Source organism: Schistocerca gregaria, chromosome 4 (genome assembly GCF_023897955.1).
Source record: "Schistocerca gregaria isolate iqSchGreg1 chromosome 4, iqSchGreg1.2, whole genome shotgun sequence".
Classification (NCBI taxonomy): Eukaryota; Metazoa; Arthropoda; class Insecta; order Orthoptera; family Acrididae; genus Schistocerca; species Schistocerca gregaria.
Window position 1 is genome coordinate 680,058,822 of NC_064923.1, and position 19,176 is coordinate 680,077,997.

At 41.9% G+C, this 19,176-nt stretch overlaps 1 protein-coding gene across 2 annotated transcripts in view; it reads right to left on the bottom strand.

Annotated features, from left to right (window-relative positions):
• LOC126365988 (sodium/hydrogen exchanger 2-like) overlaps positions 1 to 15,370 on the bottom strand; it is a 457,436-nt gene extending 442,066 nt beyond the window's left edge. The window contains exon 1 of one of the 2 annotated variants that reach the window (XM_050008803.1): positions 15,346 to 15,370. The gene's annotated coding sequence lies outside the window, so the exon portion shown is untranslated. Of the gene's footprint in view, positions 1 to 15,144; positions 15,309 to 15,345 lie in introns of those variants that run through there. The other variant, XM_050008802.1, reaches the window with a different exon arrangement.
• Between the last annotated feature and the right edge of the window lie 3,806 nt (positions 15,371 to 19,176).

Here is a 19,176-nt window from a genome sequence, read left to right on the forward strand (position 1 = left end):
AATGCACTAAGTAGATTCAGAAGGATGTAGGGTGCAGTAGTTACTTGCAAATAAAGAAGACTGCACAGGATAGAGTAGCATGGAGGGCTGCATCAAACCAGTCTCAGGACTGAAGACCACCACCACAACAACAACAACAACAACAACAGCAACAACCAAAGAATGTCAGAAGTCTGAACGTGGTAGGTAAGCCAGAAAATCTGAAAAGGGAAATGCTAAGCTGCAGTCTAGATATAGTGGGGATCAGTGAAGTGAAATGGAAAGTAGACAAGGATTTCTGTCCAGATAAGTACAGGGAAGTATCAGCAGCTGCAGAAAATGGTATAACGAGAGTAGGATTCACTGACTGGGAAGGTAGGGCAGAGATTCAGTTACTGTGAACAGTTCAGTGATTGGGTTCCTGTCGTCAGAATCGACAAAAAACGGACACCGACAACAATAGTTCGGGTATACATACCGACGTCGCAAGCTGAAAACGAAAAAACAGAGAAATTATTTGAGGATATTGAACGGGTAAATGGGGATGAAGATCTAATAGTCATGGTGGATTGAAATGCGGTTGTAGGGGAAGGAGTACAAGAAATGGTTACAGAAGAATATGGGCTTCGTACTAGGAATGAGAGAAGAGAAAGACTAATTGAGCTATGAAATAAATTTCAGCTAGTAATAGCGAATACTCTGTTCGGGAATCACAAGAGGAAAAGGTATACTCGGAAAAGACTGGGAGACACGGGAAAATTCATTTAGCTTACATCATGGTCAGGCAGAGACTCAGAAATCAGATATCCTATTGTAAGGAGCATCCAGTAACAGACATAGACTCAGATCACAATTTAGTAGTGAAGAGTAGACTGAAGCTTAAGAGACTAATCAGGAAGAATCAGTTAGCATAGAAATGAGATCAGAAAGTGCTAAGGAATGAAGAGATACGCTTTAAGTTCTAGGGCTGTAGATACTGTGATAAGGAATAGCTCAATAGGCATTTCAGTCGAAGAGGAATGGACATCTCTAAAAAGGGCAAACACAGAAGTTGAAAAGAAAGACGTAGGTACAAAGAACGTAACTGCAAACAAACCACTGGTAACAGAAGAAATACTTCAGCTGGTTGATGAAAGAAGGAGGTAAATTCGGGGGAATTCAGAAACACAAGTCACTTAGTACTGAAATAGATCGGAAGTGCAGGTAAACTAAGGCGAAATGGTTCCATGAAAAATGTGAAGAAATCGAAAAAGAAATCATTGTCGGAAGGACTGACTCAGCATATAGAAAAGTCAAAACAACTTTCAGTGAAATTAAAAGCAAGGGTGGTAACATCAACAGTGCAATGGGAAGTCCTCTGTTGAATGTAGACGAGAAAGCGGATAGGTGGAAAGGGCACAATGAAGGCCTCTATGTGGGAGGAGACTTGTCTGGTGCCGCGATAAAGGAAGAAACAGCAGTCGATACAGAAGAGATAGGCGATCCAATATTATAACCAGAATTTAAAAGAGCTTTGGAAGACATAAAACCAAAAAAGGCAGAAGGAATAGATCGCATTATACCATCTGACTTCGGGAAAAGCATCTTCCACGCAAGTCCGTAGATTGCAAGAGCTAACAAGCGCTAGAATTATTGCTTAGTCAGATTAACAGTCCACGAATCCAAGTTGTTGACAATAATAATATTAGAAGAATTGAAAAGAAAATTGAGGACGAGGTAGATGACGATTAGTTTGGCTGTAGGAGGTAAAGGCACTAGAAAGGCAGTTCTAAATAAAAATGAAGACAAGGTCATAGAATTTGTCTACCTTTTAAAAGCGTTCGACAATGTGAAATGGTACAAAGCGTTTGAAATTCTGAAAAAAATAGGGGTGAACTATAGGGGAAGGGATATATAAAATGCACGAGTACAAGAGCCAAGAGGGAATAATAAGACTGGAAGACCAAGAACGAAGTGCTCGGATTGAAAAGTGTATAAGACAGGAATGTAGTATTTCGCCGCTGCTGTTTATACTTTGAAGAAGCAATGACGGAAATAAAATAAAGATTCAAGAGTGGAATTAAAATTGTGGGTGCAAGGATATCAATAATAGGATTCGCTGATGATATTGCAGTCTGAGTACAGAATATGGATTGAGAGTAAATCGAAGAAAGACGGAAATATTGAGAAGTAGCAGAAATGAGAACAGCTAGAACTTAATATCAGGACTGACGACCACATAGCAGATAGAAATAAAGGAGTTCTGCTACCTAGATCTATCTAGATCTAGTAATCCTAGATGGACGGAGCTAGGAGGACATAAAAAGTCGACTAGAACTGGCAGAAATGGTGTTCCTGGCCAAGAGAACTCTACTAATATCAAACACACACCTTACTTTGAGGAAGAAATTACTGAGAATGTACTTTTGGAGCCCAGCGTTGGATGGTAGTGAAATAATGACTGTCAAAGAAGTGGAACAGAAGAGAATTGAAGCATCTGAGATGTAGTGCTACAGAAGGTTGTTGAAAATTAGGTGGACTGATAAGGAATGATGAGGTTCTCCGAAGAATCGGAGAGGTAATGAACATTTGGAAACATCGACAAGAACAAGGAACAGGATGTCAGGACCTCTGTTAAGACATCATGGAATAACTTACGAGGTACTAGACGCAGCTATAGAGGATAAAAATTGTAGAGGTGGACAGAGACTGGAATTTATCCAGCGAATAACTGAGGACGAATGTTGCATGTGCTACTCTGATATGAAGAGGTTGGCACAGGAGAGGCCTTCGTGGCGGGCCACATCAAACCATTCAGAAGACTGATGAATGGAATAAAGAGCGGCAGCCAGCAAAATTTACTGACCATATGCGAATGAAGAAAAGCTAAGAGGACATTCTGTCAAAAATTTCGTCCTCAGTAATAAATTTCTGAGTTTGACCGAGTCGTCATGTTGTTGGTAAAATCAATGTTTCGGCTGTTGCTGCACCTGGCCTACAACAAGGTCATGTATTGCAGAAATATTTTGTTGAACTTAAAATATTTTTTTTATGAATTCAGTTCATATGAATTTAATAGTTATACGTATAACTGTATCTCATAATTGTGGCGCACAGTAATTTGTTGAGTTATTTCGTTAACTTCATTTGGTACTTCATTATTTCGTAAGGGGGAAAATGTTGACATATGGAGAATTAAAAAATCATCTTCGCCTGAACTAGCCCCATGTTCCTCTGTTACATATTGCAGTTTTTCCTGTTCAGGTTGCTGTAATACTTGGCTTGCATCTTCTTTTGCTGCGTGTTTTGCGACTGTTTTATAGAAGAAGTTTAAGCTCGGCACGAAGATGCTGTATTATTATTGTGTTCTTACAATGATAATTCTTTTCCGGTTTTGTTATCGTTGCCACTTGTGTCCTGCAGTTCATTGTTGGATTATCCAGAAGTACATTCAACATCATATCCTTCGAAGAAATAGCCACTATGTTTTCTAGGGCTGAACTGTTTCTTTTCATGTTGATTGGTTAAGGATCGTTGTTGGCTCTAGAATGTTGTTGTTCTTGTGTTCTTCAGTCCTGAGACTGGTTTGATGCAGCTCTCCATGCTACTCTATCCTGTGCAAGATTCTTCATCTCCCAGTACCTACTGCAACCTACATCCTTCTGAATCTGCTTAGTGTATTCATCTCTTGGTCTCCCTCTACGATTTTTACCCTCCACGCTGCCCTCCAATACTAAACTGGTGATCCCTTGATGCCTCAGAATATGTCCTACCAACCGATCCCTTCTTCTGGTCAAGCTGTGCTACAGACTTCTCTTCTCCCCAATCCTATTCAATACTTCCTCATTAGTTATGTGATCTACCCATCTAATCTTCAGCATTCTTCTGTAGCACCACATTTCTAAAGCTTCTATACTCTTCTTGTCCAAACTATTTATTGCCCTCGTTTTGCTTCCATACATGGCTACGCTCCATACAAATACTTTCAGAAACGACGTCCTGGTACTTAATTCTATACTCGACGTTAACAAATTTCTCTTCTTCAGAAATGCTTTCCTTGCCATTGCTAGTCTACATTTTATATCCTCTCTAATTCGACCATCATCAGTTATTTTGCTCCCCAAATAGCACTCTTATAACTGCCATCTGGTTTCTGTACAAATTGTAAATAGCTTTTCGCTCCCTGTATTTTATCCCTGCCACCTTCAGAATTTGAAAGAGAGTATTCCTCTGGAATGTAAGCCAAGGAAATATAATCTTATCAAGCAAGGTTTTTCATTTAGTTCGTACTGTAACAGTACAAAGGATGCACGATTAACGACTCACTTCAAAATCGCATTGCGTAACTATAAATTCAAGATTAATATGTATGGGCTTTATTGGGATTTGATTACTTTTCAGATACCCTTCATCTTGCCAGTTCCATAAAGATGGTCTGGGAAGTATTTCACAAACACTCGACATCCGTACTCGACGCTAGAGAAAAACCTCAATCAGGGATTATCGACTATCTTATCGCTGCTCAATTAATGAGCGCGGCTCAGGGCGATGCTTCAGTGTGAATACTTCTAATACGTTGGAATTATCTTTATCCTTTTCGCCACTTCGCTAGCGTAGACGCTCAAGTTGTTTATCGCAGTTTCGAGATAAACGTACCCTTAGTCATTCTCTCAGCTGACCGCGTTTGGTAGTTAGCTCTACACGAATCACTTCCACGATAGTCAATTTACAGATAATTAACACGATTTGCTTTTATATACAATTATTTCCGAAAGAGTTCACGTAGCAAAAAAAAGAAAAATTATATTCAATTTGGTAGCAGAGGTAATTTTCCAATTAAAAATTCTTCTGTGGCATGGAAGTAGTTTCCAGAACGAAATTCTTGTCTTACTTTAAAATTTAACCTCACTGTTCGTAAGGCATTTAATATCTTTGGGTATACGATGAAAGAATATGGTCGCAGCATTATGCATCTATTTATAAACTATAGTTAAAAATAAATGTTAAAAGTTAAAATAAATTTTTATAGTATTCTGAATATTCTTTCTGAAATGCAATGAACTTCTATTTTTTTAAAAAAATTAAGAAACACATGAGTACTCGTAAAAACAAACTACAGGGCTATACTATAACTGCATGTTATCACATGAGAAATTCCTCGAGATTGTTTGCTTTTTTATTGTACACATATCACCACAAACGTAAGAAAGCAAAATTTTAAAAAAACTGAGTTTCTAAGTGACCAATGATATTCGGTTATAGAAGATCTACTCTACGGTTATGCGACACTGGAGAGCCGAAATTGCTGTCAAAGGCTATAATTTTCTTACTATTACGAGATGTTATGTAAATTGTAATGGAAAAAGGAACAAACCTTTTTAGTTGCTTTTTGAAGGAACAAAGGAAGGTAACATGAAACAAGACTACAAAACTTTCTTCCTTGCGAAAATATAATTTCCACGCCTAGTGTACTGAATATAAACAAACATTGTAGGTTAAGTTACAAAACTGTTTCTCCTCAACACACGCAGTGACACGATGTCTGAAACTGACTAACCGAATTGCTTAAGAAGCCTAAACTAATTAAGGCCGATCTCAACACGAAGGTAGGTTTAAACACCACAGTGCTGTACTCGGTATTGTTCTCTTCTTCCAAGCTTTGAACCAAGCCTTCCAGTCGGTTATAGCAGGACCTATAGAATCTCTTTGCGTTTCAAGGACGATGGTGCTTGGCCATTTTACAAGTACGTAACTCATATATATATATATATATGTTGAAGATTAATACTTACTAACTTTTGCTGGTGTTTTAATTTATCAGCAATGCAGTATCCTCTAATGTGCAAAATCGAATATGCTCAATCTCTGAATACGTTTAGCACCACAACATGGCTCTGCGTCGCAATACTATGCGACCTATTTTGGTGAAATGTTTGAGCAGTGAGCAATCAAGACTCGCCACAAACTACACAATGGATTTTTGCCCGAATAGTCAGACGAAGAATCAGAAATTAATCAAATGAGAGTATGAAACTGACCAATGTGATGTCTAGTTTTGTAAAAAGAAAAAAGAGAACTATTTAACTGCTTAAAAGTGATCGGAGAATTTAAGTCCAACTTAATTAGCAATTTTCGGGGAAACTGAAATTTTTCACAAACTGCTTCTCAGAGCTATGTACGGCCTAAATTGTAAGAAATACCATATCAGAATATGTATATACTCTTAATGATAACAGAATACCGATGGATATTTAAATATATTATATTTCATGCTTTCTGAACAAAACTTCGCAATTAAAGAAATTCCGAGAAAAGCTGGTCAAATGTTTTGTGAAATGATTTGTCTAAAAGTAAGAAATAAAACAGACGAGAGAAACTTTTGGCGTACCTTTGAATGGTGCTCCAAATTCGGCACAGCAGACGAGGTGACGGTCGGGAATTTGTAGTTTAATGTTTAATTAAGAGTCTTACAATGGAAATACCAGGTTGGAATATCAACAAAATCATGAAAAGGATAGGTTGCTACTCACCGTAAAGATAACACGTTTAGTTGCAGACAGGCACAACAAAAAGACTGTTACGCATTGAACTCTCGGCCAAAGCATTGTTCAGAAAGGAAAAGAAAAACACACGCAAGTAAGCACACCTCACACGAAGGTAACCGCTGGCCAAAGCGGCAGGTGACAGCGGTCATGTGTGCATGAGGCGTACTTATTAGTGTGCATGCGTGTGTTTTCGTTTTCGTTTCTGAAGATGTCTTTGGTCGAAAGCTCAATGTGTAACTGTCTTTTCTTTGTACCTGTGTGCAACTCAAGGCTTTATCTCTACTGTGAGTAGCAGTCTATCCTTTTCATACTATATTTAACTTAAAATTCTTAGAATTTTGAACAGTAGTAAAGAACACACAGTGTTCTTACTTCACTAACATACGAGCATCTCAGCTGCTGTACTTCGTTTCGAGCGTCATTCAATGGTGCGTCAAATGTCTCTATAATCTATTTTATTTCTTATTTTTAGATATATCAATTCACGAAACTTTTGAACTTTATATTCATTTTCTAAATTTTGATTCTCAGTGTAATCTTTATTCCTTCTGTTACGCTGGACACAATAAGTGACCAAAAGGCGAGAGGAGGCTCTGGACTAATGTTCGCTAGTCGATTACTGACGTCTATTCGGTCCATCTTTCTCCATGCGGCCCTGAGTGAAAAGGGTTCCGGACGGCCCACGTTCAATTCGGTGTCGATCTGGTTTGCAGTAGATCGCTGATCGCAGCAGGCAATGTGATATTCGTTCGTCAGGTCGTCCTGTGCAGCGGTTTACGAGTGTGAAAGCACTGTGTCACTGAAGATACACACTAGACACCGTTCTCTGTCACAGAGAGTCAAACTTTTCGGCGTACTACGTTCCTGGAGATTTGATTGACACTTAGTGAGTGTGCTTTTCTTAAGTAACGTCACTGATGTCTTGGCTCCAAACTAATAAATCAAACTACATAAATGTGTTTATTTGGTCTGCTGTACATCACCAATCGAGAGCAGAGGAGGCCATTATTGTATACTTCCTTTGTGATGGGTCCGGTTTATACTGGTCTTGGAAAAACTGTCCGTCTATGATCAGTCAGCGGAGGATGAAGATGTCACTGGACTCGTCTGTGTCGCGATATTTACCTATTGCACGGTGCTAAAGGCAAAAGAAAGAACTTGTAGTAAATGAATGAAATTCTTTCATACAGTGTAAATGAGTTTGTCTATGTCAATCTGTCGAATGGTAAAGTCTGACGCTATCTGCCGAGGTACTAAATGTACCGCAAGAAATCAAACATTTTATTGCGGCAGAAAGTGTTTGTACATTGTAGACTATGTGGTTATGGTTCAAATGGCTCTGAGCACTATGGGACTTAACATCTGAGGCCATCAGTCCCCTAGAACTTAAAACTACTTCAACCTCACTAACCTAAGGACATCACACACATCCATGCCGCTCGCACGGGTCCAGACTGAAGCGCCTAGAACCGCTCAGCCACACCGGCCGGCTTATGTGGTTACCTTTGAAGAGTATAATGAATTTAATTCACAGAATTTTTACCGTATATGACGAGAAGAGTTTTATGTAATGAAGTAGAATCCTGTATGGAATGAAGTTGGCTCTTCACGCAGGCTGAAGGACTTTTCTTATTAATGACATAAAAGAAACTGAAGAGGTATTTTTTTTGTGGGAATCATTACCGGCAGGCTGTTTAGTTATGAAACTGCTTATTTAAGTGTTTACTTCACATTTTCGGAGTGTTAACTACTAGGTACCCAAACCATTTGGATATGTGAAGTAGCAGGACCTCGCGGAGATAATACTCATACTACTGCTAGTACAGATGCTGTGGAGAAGATAGTACCTCCGTATCGGAGACTTGCATCTTATACACTACTGGTAAGATGCGCTGATGCCAAGATACAGAATGAAAATGAAAGTTTCCACAGTGTCATTTGGTCCAGTCGTCACAAAGAAATTTTTGTGTCTAAAAAGAAGATACTTTGAGTCTTGTAAAAGCCGTTTCTCAGTTCAGTATGGGAAGTCTGAAGGCCGAAGAGAGCATCAATGCCAGAAGCCCTTTACCAATTTCACAGAAGAAGATCTCTTTGTATAGAGATGAACGAAGCAGGCCATAAGATGCCGCCTGGAGGAGTAAAATTTCAAGAAAAAAGATAGGATCTTAAAAATACAAGAAGTCTTACAAGAGAAGGAAAGGAAAACGTATGGTGCTGGTGAATTTTAATGGGCATGTGTCTTGCACTAGCATTCACTTTTTAATAAAAATTTAAAACCCGTTCTCCCGTAACTTTGTTTCTCTAAGTTCAATGTCCACATTTTTATCATAAATATTAAACAATTACAATGATATTTTTACAGGACGTAGTTCTGAAGTATTTTCATACTTCTTTAGCTTGTCTATTTTGTCATCACATTTGTGTTCCGATAATTGAAATAAATTTACAGGGTGATACTTATTGAACTACAGGAAAAAAAAACGTAAATTTGTTAGAAACTCCGGCGTGCACACACTTTATTCAAAATGTAAGCGTCACTACAGATATTCGGATTTACGTTGTGACCTGTTCGATGTGCCTTCCATCATTGGCAATGATGTGGCGCAGACGAATAGGGAAATTGTGCATGACCCGTTGAAGTGTCGGAAAATCGATGCTGTCGATGACCTCCTGAATGGCTGTTTTCAGCTCAACAATGGTTTTGAGGCTATTGCTGTACACCTTGTCCTCGATATAGCCCCACAAAAACGAGTAGCATGTGTTCAGATCCGGAGAATATGGTGGCTAATCGAGGCCCATGCCAGTGGGTCTCTGTGTACCCCAGAGCCAAAACACGGTCCACAGAGTGCCCTCCAGGGTATCAAACAGTCTCCTGCTTCGATGGAGTGGAGCTCCGTGTTGCATGAACCACATCTTGTCGAAATCAGTGTCACTTTGGATAATGGGGATGAAATCATCTTCCAAATGCTTCACGTACCGTTTGGTAGTCACCGTACCATCAAGAAATACCTCCCCGATTATTCCGAGACTGGACACTTCAGACCACACAGTCACCCACTGAGGGTGAAGAAACTTCTCGATCGCGAAATGCGGATTCTCAGTCCTCCAAATGCGCCAATTTTGCTTACTGACGAACCATCTAAATGAAAGTTGGCATCGTCGCTAAAACAAACCATACTGATTTCATCGTGTCCTTTGGCCTAACGTGCAGTCTGAAAGTCCTAACGCAACCATTCAGAAGTCCCAACGATTTTATTTCATATAGTTCAAATAGTTCATTAATTGTCACCATGTAAGTACGAAATATGAAAAAAAACTGAAAATAAATTAACGACAGTTTGTATAAAAATGAATGCATAGAGCTGTTGAACTATGTTTTGAATGCACATAAAAAGTCAGTAATGTGGAAAATGAGGTCTGAGTACCAAAAGTTGGTTTTGAAAAATACCGATGAAATCATATTAAACTCAAAAGCCATTGAAGTTTTGGCCTTCAGAAAGTGGATATTCCTACACCTTTACATGGTAGACATGATTTTAATATTTGGCTTAAATCGGCAAAGAAGAAGAAAAGTTAAGCTTTTGAGTGAAACCTCCTCTTAAAGCGAAAGACGATATAAACATTTTTCAGAAAAAGTTTGAAGTGTGTTAATGAACATATATGGTTAACTGATTTTGTATAAACTTGCTTGACTAGTGAATCAATCAGCGAATAAAGCAATATTAACGAAGGACTGGAAATGGATAGTGCACGACATAGATTTTTTTCCTATTTATATTACTAAGGTACGTCCGACATCTGTAATCAGCAGCAGACTTTGTACAAACAAAAAAATCAAGATTAGCACGTCGTTGGCAATACGTTATGATAACACGTCGTTAGCAATACCTTATGATCTTAGCGATATCTTTGGAGCAGCAAAAGCAACAGAATCACTACAAATTACTCAAAACGACGGAAACGGAATTTTTAGCGACAAGAATGATTTGTCCTCACGTTGGCTTAACTCCACGAGAGTCTAGCGAGAACAGTTCACAAATTTAGCTGTGCAGTAAGGCAAATGAGTAATGTCCGTAAATAGTGACACCGCGAAACAGTGTAGTGAATTCGACGACGAGATTTGGCACCTACTTCCATTGCTCTCGCCTGCTTATTGCTGCTACATTGCGGCGGGAAAGGGCGGCAAGCAAAAAGGCAACACTACGCTCGGAAACGCTGATTCCAAAGTCATCCGTAACTGCCTGCTCATACAGCGTGTGGAAGGGACCCAGTGGTTGAGAAGGGAAGAGACTGATACATTTTTGCAGCCAATCCACTTGTTGTTCTATCTGTACCCTAAACAAACTAAAAAGAGTCAAACAACATTTTGGAACTGATTCAACGTTTAGGCAGGTGAAATAAAAGCTTGGAGATTTGTCGATGATATACACTCCTGGAAATTGTAATAAGAACACCTTGAATTCATTGTCCCAGGAAGGGGAAACTTTATTGACACATTCCTGGGGTCAGATACATCACATGATCACACTGACAGAACCACAGGCACATAGACACAGGCAACAGAGCATGCACAATGTCGGCACTAGTACAGTGTATATCCACCTTTCGCAGCAATGCAGGCTGCTATTCTCCCATGGAGACGATCGTAGAGATGCTGGATGTAGTCCTGTGGAACGGCTTGCCATGCCATTTCCACCTGGCACCTCAGTTGGACCAGCGTTCGTGCTAGACGTGCAGACCGCGTGAGACGACGCTTCATCCAGTCCCAAACATGCTCAATGGGGGACAGATCCGGAGATCTTGCTGGCCAGGGTAGTTGACTTACACCTTCTAGAGCACGTTGGGAGGCACGGGATACATGCGGACGTGCATTGTCCTGTTGGAACAGCAAGTTCCCTTGCCGGTCTAGGAATGGTAGAACGATGGGTTCGATGACGGTTTGGATGTACCGTGCTCTATTCAGTGTCTCCTCGACGATCACCAGAGATGTACGGTCAGTGTAGGAGATCGCTCCCCACACCATGATGCCGGTTGTTGGCCCTGTGTGCCTCGGTCGTATGAAGTCCTGATTGTGGCGCTCACCTGCACGGCGCCAAACACGCATACGACCATCATTGGCACCAAGGCAGAAGTGACTCTCATCGCTGAAGACGACACGTCTCCATTCGTCCCTCCATTCACGCCTGTCGCGACACCACTGGAGGCGGGCTGCACGACGTTGGGGGGTGAGCGGAAGACGGCCTAACGGTGTGCGGGATCGTAGCCCAGTTTCATGGAGACGGTTGCGAATGGTCCTCGCCGATACCCCAGGAGCAAAAGTGTCCCTAATTTGCTGAGAAGTGGCGGTGCGGTCCCCTACGGCACTGCGTAGGATCCTACGGTCTTGGCGTGCATCCGTGCGTCGCTGCGGTCCGGTCCCAGGTCGACGGGCACGTGCAATTTCCGCCGACCACTGGCGACAACATCGATGTACTGTGGAGACCCCACGCCCCACGTGTTGAGCAATTCGGCGGTACGTCCACCCGGCCTCCCGCATGCCCACTATACGCCCTCGCTCAAAGTCCGTCAACTGCACATACGGTTCACGTCCACGCTGTCGCGGCATGCTACCAGTGTTAAAAACTGCGATGGAGCTCCGTATGCCACGGCAAACTGGCTGACACTGACGGCGGCGGTGCACAAATGCTGCGCAGCTAGCGCTATTCGACGGCCAACACCGCGGTTCCTGGTGTGTCCGCTGTGCCGTGCGTGTGATCATTGCTTGTACAGCCCTCTCGCAGTGTCCGGAGCAAGTACGGTGGGTCTGACACACCGGTGTCAATGTGTTCTTTTTTCCATTTCCAGGAGTGTAGTAATTCTCTCAGAGACAGAATGGAACTTACAAGATCAGACTGTGTTTTGAAAAAAAAAAAAATTATAAAATACATATCAACGAAAGCACAACAGGAATAAAGTAATTTGATCAAATCAAATCAGGTGATGCTGAGGGAATTAGATTAGGAAATGATAAATACGTGGCTATGATGAAAAGCAATGCCTCAGAATTTTTCATGTGGAAACTCTTGAAGCTTTTTACATAAATCAAACATTATTAACCTTCTACGTCTTCATTCTTCATATCTATAGTTATTTCTCAACTTAGACACCCTAGGGATGAAAACATTTTTGCCACTAGAGACCAGTTTGATGACACCATCACTGTAGAATGTCTGACGTTATTGTCACCTGTGCTTGTACCGCTTCATCACTATCTTTTAAGTGAAGCCCTCAAAAGTGTGTCTTAAGTTTTGCAAACAGATAAAAAAATGATGTGGCTACGTCGGGACTGTATGTAGAATGATCGACGACAGCGAAGCCAAGGCATGGATTGTTACAATTGTCGTAGCGTTCGTGTGTGGCCTGGCATTTTCAAGCTGAAGAAGAGGGTGCTACATGTGTGGAGGAACTCTTCGAATTCGAAACTCGATTACAGCATGCTACCTTTCAAGCATCAACATAGTTACGTTACATACCGCCATGTTACACGCTGCAATTTGGAGCCATCTAGCGGCAGAGGAATGCAAATATGTAGACGTGAAAAATAATAGTGTATTATGTTAATAACAAGTTTGTTTGTGTGGTCGCCATCCGAAGCAGGAACAGAAATATTCTCTTTGTAAATAAAAACCGCATTTTATTGCTGAAATGTAGTTTATTTTTTCCAGACGTGTTTGACCGTTTACTTCAAGGCAGCCGGCCGCTGTGGCCGAGCGGTTCTAGGCGCTTCAGTCTGGAGCCGCTCGACCGCTATGGTCGCAGGTTCGAATCCTACCTCGGGCATGGATGTGTGTGCTGTCCTTGGGATAGTTAGGTTTTAGTTCTATGTTCTAGGGGACTGATGACCTCAGATGTTAAGTCCCATAGTGCTCAGAGCCATTTGAATTCGGTTTTGATGCTCTATATCAACTCAGGATTATTTGTTGCTAAGAGGTAAAATGTGTTTTCACGACCGTTTACTATTCGCGTGGGGTCATGAATTAACTGGTAGAAATAATTCTCAGAGAATGCGTTTAGCACAATTTCTAATGCTCAGAGCCATTTGACCATATTTGAACTTCAGGTCATCGTCAGTGGAAACTAGAATGATACAGTTTTGTTTTAATGCGCGATATTTGTAGGTTGTAAAGCAGTTCACATCTTACTTTTTTACATAAATAAGAACAGTAAGTAATCACTTAGTACATTAAAAACAACACTGTATCGTTCTTGATTCCATTGACGATGACTTAAAGTAAAAGGCGAATCGCGTCTGGCAGAAATAAAATACACTGCAGTAAGAAAAGGCGGTTTCTATACACGAAACGAATGTTAATAACGTTTGTTTTATGTTATTTAAAAACCTTTAAGAGTATTCACGTATGAAATTCAGAGGCATCATTTTTCAGCATACCCTCAAGAGCGAATAAAAAAAATGGTTGAAATGGCTCTGAGCACTATGGGACTTAACTTTTGAGACCATCAGTCCCCTAAAACTTAGAACAATTCAAACCTAACTAATCTAAGGACATCACACACATCCATGGCCGAGGAAGGATTCGAACCTGCGACCGTAGCAGTCGCGGGGTTTCAAATTGAAGCGCCTAGAACCGCTAGGCCACCCCGTTCAGCCGAATAAAAAAATTGGAAATTTGTGGTAAGTTCCTATGGGCCCAGAGTGCTGAGGTCACTGGTCCCTAGGCTTACACACTACTTAACCTAACTTAAACTAACTTACTCTATGGACAACACACACACACACACCCATCCCGAGCAAGGACTCGAACCTCTGACGGGGGTAGCCGCGCGCACCATGGCAAGGCGCCTTATACCGAGCGGCTGCCCCGCGCGGCTAAGCGAATAAAATGTTTTGATGTGCGGTGCTACTGAAGAGAGCTGAGAATTATGTAGGGAGATCGCGTAACTAACAAAGAAGTACTGGACAAGAATGGGAAAGAAAGAAAATTATAGCAAATATAATACAAAAATTGTGGAATAGCAAGAGCGGCATTAAATGGATCACAGAAATTAAGGAAGATATAAAAGAACTCCAAATTACAGTAGATGACCTAAAAAACAAGACAGAGAAAACCATAATACTGCAAGACCCGCAAACCAGACTACAGATGAAAATCAATAAAAGGAGTACAGGAAGAGTGGTCTCCGATGAAGAAAGAAGAAAAATATCTGAAAGATCGAAGAAATATTGGACAGACAGAAGAGCAAAACACCTGTCATATAAGAATGGACTCTAATAATTATATTACCTAAATATCATATTAAGTTATTGTTGAGCCAAATTGTATCCTTGTGTAACAACTTGTTTACAACTTTGTGGTCCAATGAAGGCCATAAAATAAATAATCAAAAATAGACAAAAAGAAGAGATAAACTGATAGGACACATCCAGGGGCATCAGTGAATAGCCCATTTTAATAACGTAGGGCAGTGTGTGTGTGTGTGGGAGGGGGGGGAGGAGGGGAGGGACGCGGCGAAATCTCAATTCTTGCACAGGATAGACCTGCGTGGTGAACTGCATCAAATACATTTCCTTACGGAACACGCAACAGCTCGGCACAACTTAAAATAGGACAACCCTTCTCGTGACTTTTCGCACTTGGTTTACCTTAAAGTTCCCATAGATTTCGTAGTGCTTTGAAGCGACCGCCCTCGCGGACGGAGAATTCTATATGTAGATGACGTAGTGCTGACCTCCTTCGTAGGGAACTGCGCTATCCCCACAGCAGGTAGTGGACCTGCCGTACAGACTGCCTGCTGGCGTTGCTGCAGAGGAAGGCCGAGAGCGCGCTGCGAGAGACTGACTTACCTGCGGCTGCGTGGCCGCGACGTGTGGGCGCTCAACACTACTGAGGCGATTAGCGAGGTCGCTTCCTCGGCGCTGTTGAGTTGGCAGGCTCCGCTACTGTGCCACAACGGAGGCGTGGCTGCGCAGCTGCCAGAAGAAGCGGCCGGCGCGTCACAACGGCCAGGCAGACATTAGCTAGGCTGCCGTTGGACCACACACTCATACATCGACGTATCAAAGACACTCGATGTATGGTTTAGATGCATCGAATTGTACTGTGTACTATTAACTTTTCGATATATCGATGCATGGATATTTCATATTTTATTCGATGCATCGACAGCGATCCTACTTTCTTAGCTGTTTTGTCGTTTTAACTGGCCATTAAAATTGCTACACCACGAACATGACGTGATACAGACGCGAAATTTAACCGACAGGAAGAAGATGCTGTGATATGCTAATGATTAGCTTTTCAGAGCATTCACACAAGGTTGTCGCCGGTGGCGACACCTACAGCGTGCTGAGATGAGAAAAGTTTCCAACCGATTTCAGCAGTGGACCGGCGGTGCCTGGTGAAACGTTGTTGTGGTGCCTCGTATAAGGAGGAGAAATGCGTACCATCACGTTTACGACTTGGATAAAGGTCGGATTGTACCCTATCGCGATTGCGGTTTATCGTATCGCGACACTGCTGCTCGGGTTGGTCGAGATCCAATGACTGTTAGCAGACTATGGCATCGGTGGGTTCAGGAGGGTAATACGAAACGCCGTGGTGGATCCTAACGGCCTCGTATCACTAGCAGTCAAGATGAAAGGCATCTTGTGCGCATGGCTGTAACGGATCGTGCAGCCACGTCTCGATCCCTGAGTCTACAGATGGGGACGTTTGAAACACAACAACTATCTGAACGAACAGTTCGACGACGTTTGCAGCAGCATGGACTATCAGTTCGGAGACCATGGCTGCGGTTACTCTTGACGCTGCATCACAGACAGGAGCGCCTGCGATGGTGAACTCAACGTCGAACCTGGGTGCAAGAATGGCAAAACGTCATTTTTTCGGATGAATCCAGGTTCTGTTTACAGCATCATGATGGTCGCATCGTGTTTGGCGACATCTTGGTGAACGCACATTGGAAGCGTGTATTCGTCATCGCCATACTGGCGTATCACCCGGCGTGATGGTACGGGGTCCCATTGGTTACACGTCTCGATCACCTCTTGTTCGCAATGACGGCACTCTGAACCGTGGACGCTACATTTCAGATGTGTTACGACGCGTGCCTATACCCCTCATTCCATGCCTGCGAAACCCTAAATTTCAGCAGGATAATGCACGACCGCATGTTGCAGGTCCTATACGGGCCTTTCTGGATACAGAAAATCTGCGACTGCTGCCCTGGGCAGTACATTCTCCAGATCTCTCACCAATTGAAAACCTCTGGTTAATGGTGGCCGAGCAACTGGCTCGTCACAATACGCCAGTCATTACTTTTGATGAACTGTGTATGGGCAGCTGTACCTGTACACGCCATCCAAGCTCTGTTTGACTTAATGCCCAGGCGTATCAAGGCCGTTATTACGGCCAGAGGTCGTTGTTCTGGGTACTGATTTCTCAGGATCTATGCACTCAAATTGCGAAAAAATGTAATCATATGTCAGTTCTAGTAATATTTGTCCAATGTATACCCGTTTATCATCTGCATTTCTTCTTGGTGTAACAATTTTAATGGTCAATAGTGTAACCGAATGTTGACATGGTTTAGAGAAACGTGAAACTGAAAAATCGGTACTCTCCTAATGTCCAAAACATTATATTATAATTTGCAAAGACAGCTATAACAAAAACGCAATTATTGAACAATGCCAAGCTGTGAGCCAGTAGTGTAAATCATTTTTGTCGCCTGACAGAACGCGACAAATGAACTACCGTCCCAAATCCGCATGCGTCAGGCCGAAAACAAAGCAAAACTCACAACTGAGAAGTATGTATTATTGCTGAATTTTGGTACTGTCTTCACCTACTTCCGATTCTGTCAGCTTACTCACAAGTGCAAATTGTGCTGAAATCCGTAAGTGGCCATTTCATTACTTAATTATAAGTAATTCTGTTTGAAAGTTTGAATTACGTGCACTCTGTTCATCGTAAACTTAACACAGATGTAAACGTCACAATATGTTTCTTTCTCCGTTATCTGTTAAGTGGTTAGGTCCAAGTTTTCGCACAACTCCGAGTCTTACATAACCACGCTGTACCGTGTCCAGTCATGAGCGAAAAAAGGAAAGTGAAAAATTAAACTGAATTACGCGGAATATAATTCTAACGATTGACCTAAGTGTGGGGGAAGAAGCGGGGTAGTGATATACCAAAGACTATATAAAGAGGCATTACTTTTAGCCAACAGTCTGAAAATATTTCAACACTTCCGTACCTGAATTCCAAGGCTTCCAACAGAGTTGCTTCGGTGTTCCTTGGTACGGCTGTAACTATGACGATGTGGCTCACAGTTTGGCATTGTTTAACAATTGCATTTTTGTTATAACTGTCTTTGCAAATTATAATATAATGTTTTGGACATTAGGAGAGTACCGATTTTTCAGTTTCACGTTTATCTAAACCATGTCAATATTCGGTAACACTACTGACCATTAAAACTGTTACACCAAGAAGAAATGCAGATGACAAACGGGTATACATTGGACAAATATATTATATTAGAACTGACATATGATTACATTTTTTCGCAATTTGGGCGCATAGATCCTGAGAAACCAGTACCCAGAACAACCACCTCTGGCCGTAATAACGGCCTTGGTACGCCTGGGCATTGAGTCAAACAGAGCTTGAATGGCGTGTACACGTACAGCTGCCCATGCAGCTTCAACACGATACCACAGTTCATCAAGAGTAGTGATTGGCGTATTGTGACGAGCCAGTTTGCTCGGCCACCATTGACCAGAGGTTTTCAATTGGTGAGAGATCTGGAGAATGTGCTGCCCAGGTCAGCAGTCGAACACTTTCTGTATCCAGAAGGGCCCGTACAGGACCTGCAACATGCGGTCGTGCATTATCCTGCTGAAATGTAGGCTTTCGCAGGGATCGAATGAAGGGTAAAGCAACGGATCGTAACTCATCTGAAATGTAACTTCCACTGTTCAAAGTGCTGTCAGTGCGAACAAGAGGTGACCGAGACGTATAATCAATGGCACCCCATACCATCACGCCGGGTGATACGCCAGTATGGCGATGACGAATACACGCTTCCAGTCTGCGTTCACCGCGATGTCGCCAAACACGGATGCGAGCATCATGATGCTGTAAACAGAACCTGGATTCATCCGAAAAAAAGAAGACGTTTTGCCTTTCGTGCATCCAGGTTCGTCGTTGAGTGCCGTAAACGTGATGGCACGTATCTCGTCTCCTTACAGGAGGCATCACAACAACGTTTCACCAGTCAACGCCGGTTCACTGCTGTTTGTGTATGAGAAATCGGTTGGAAACTTTCCTCATCTCAGCACGCTGTAGGTGTCGCCACCGGCGCCAACCTTGTGTAATGCTCTAAAAAGCTAATCATTAGCATATCACGGCATCTTCTTCCTGTCGGTTAAATTTCGCGTCTGTAGCACGTCATGTTCGTGGTGTAGCAATTTTAATGGTCAGTAGTGTATATATACTTTTATATATTTATATTTATATCGTCATAGAATCGATTCTCGATGCGACATATTGCATTTATAAAACATCGATGTATATTTTTAATAGCCATTCCTGAATAAGGTTATGAAGTTCGGAACTGAAAGGCCCCTCTCTCACTAAGGGCAGTGCATCCAGATGCAGTGAGATGAAGA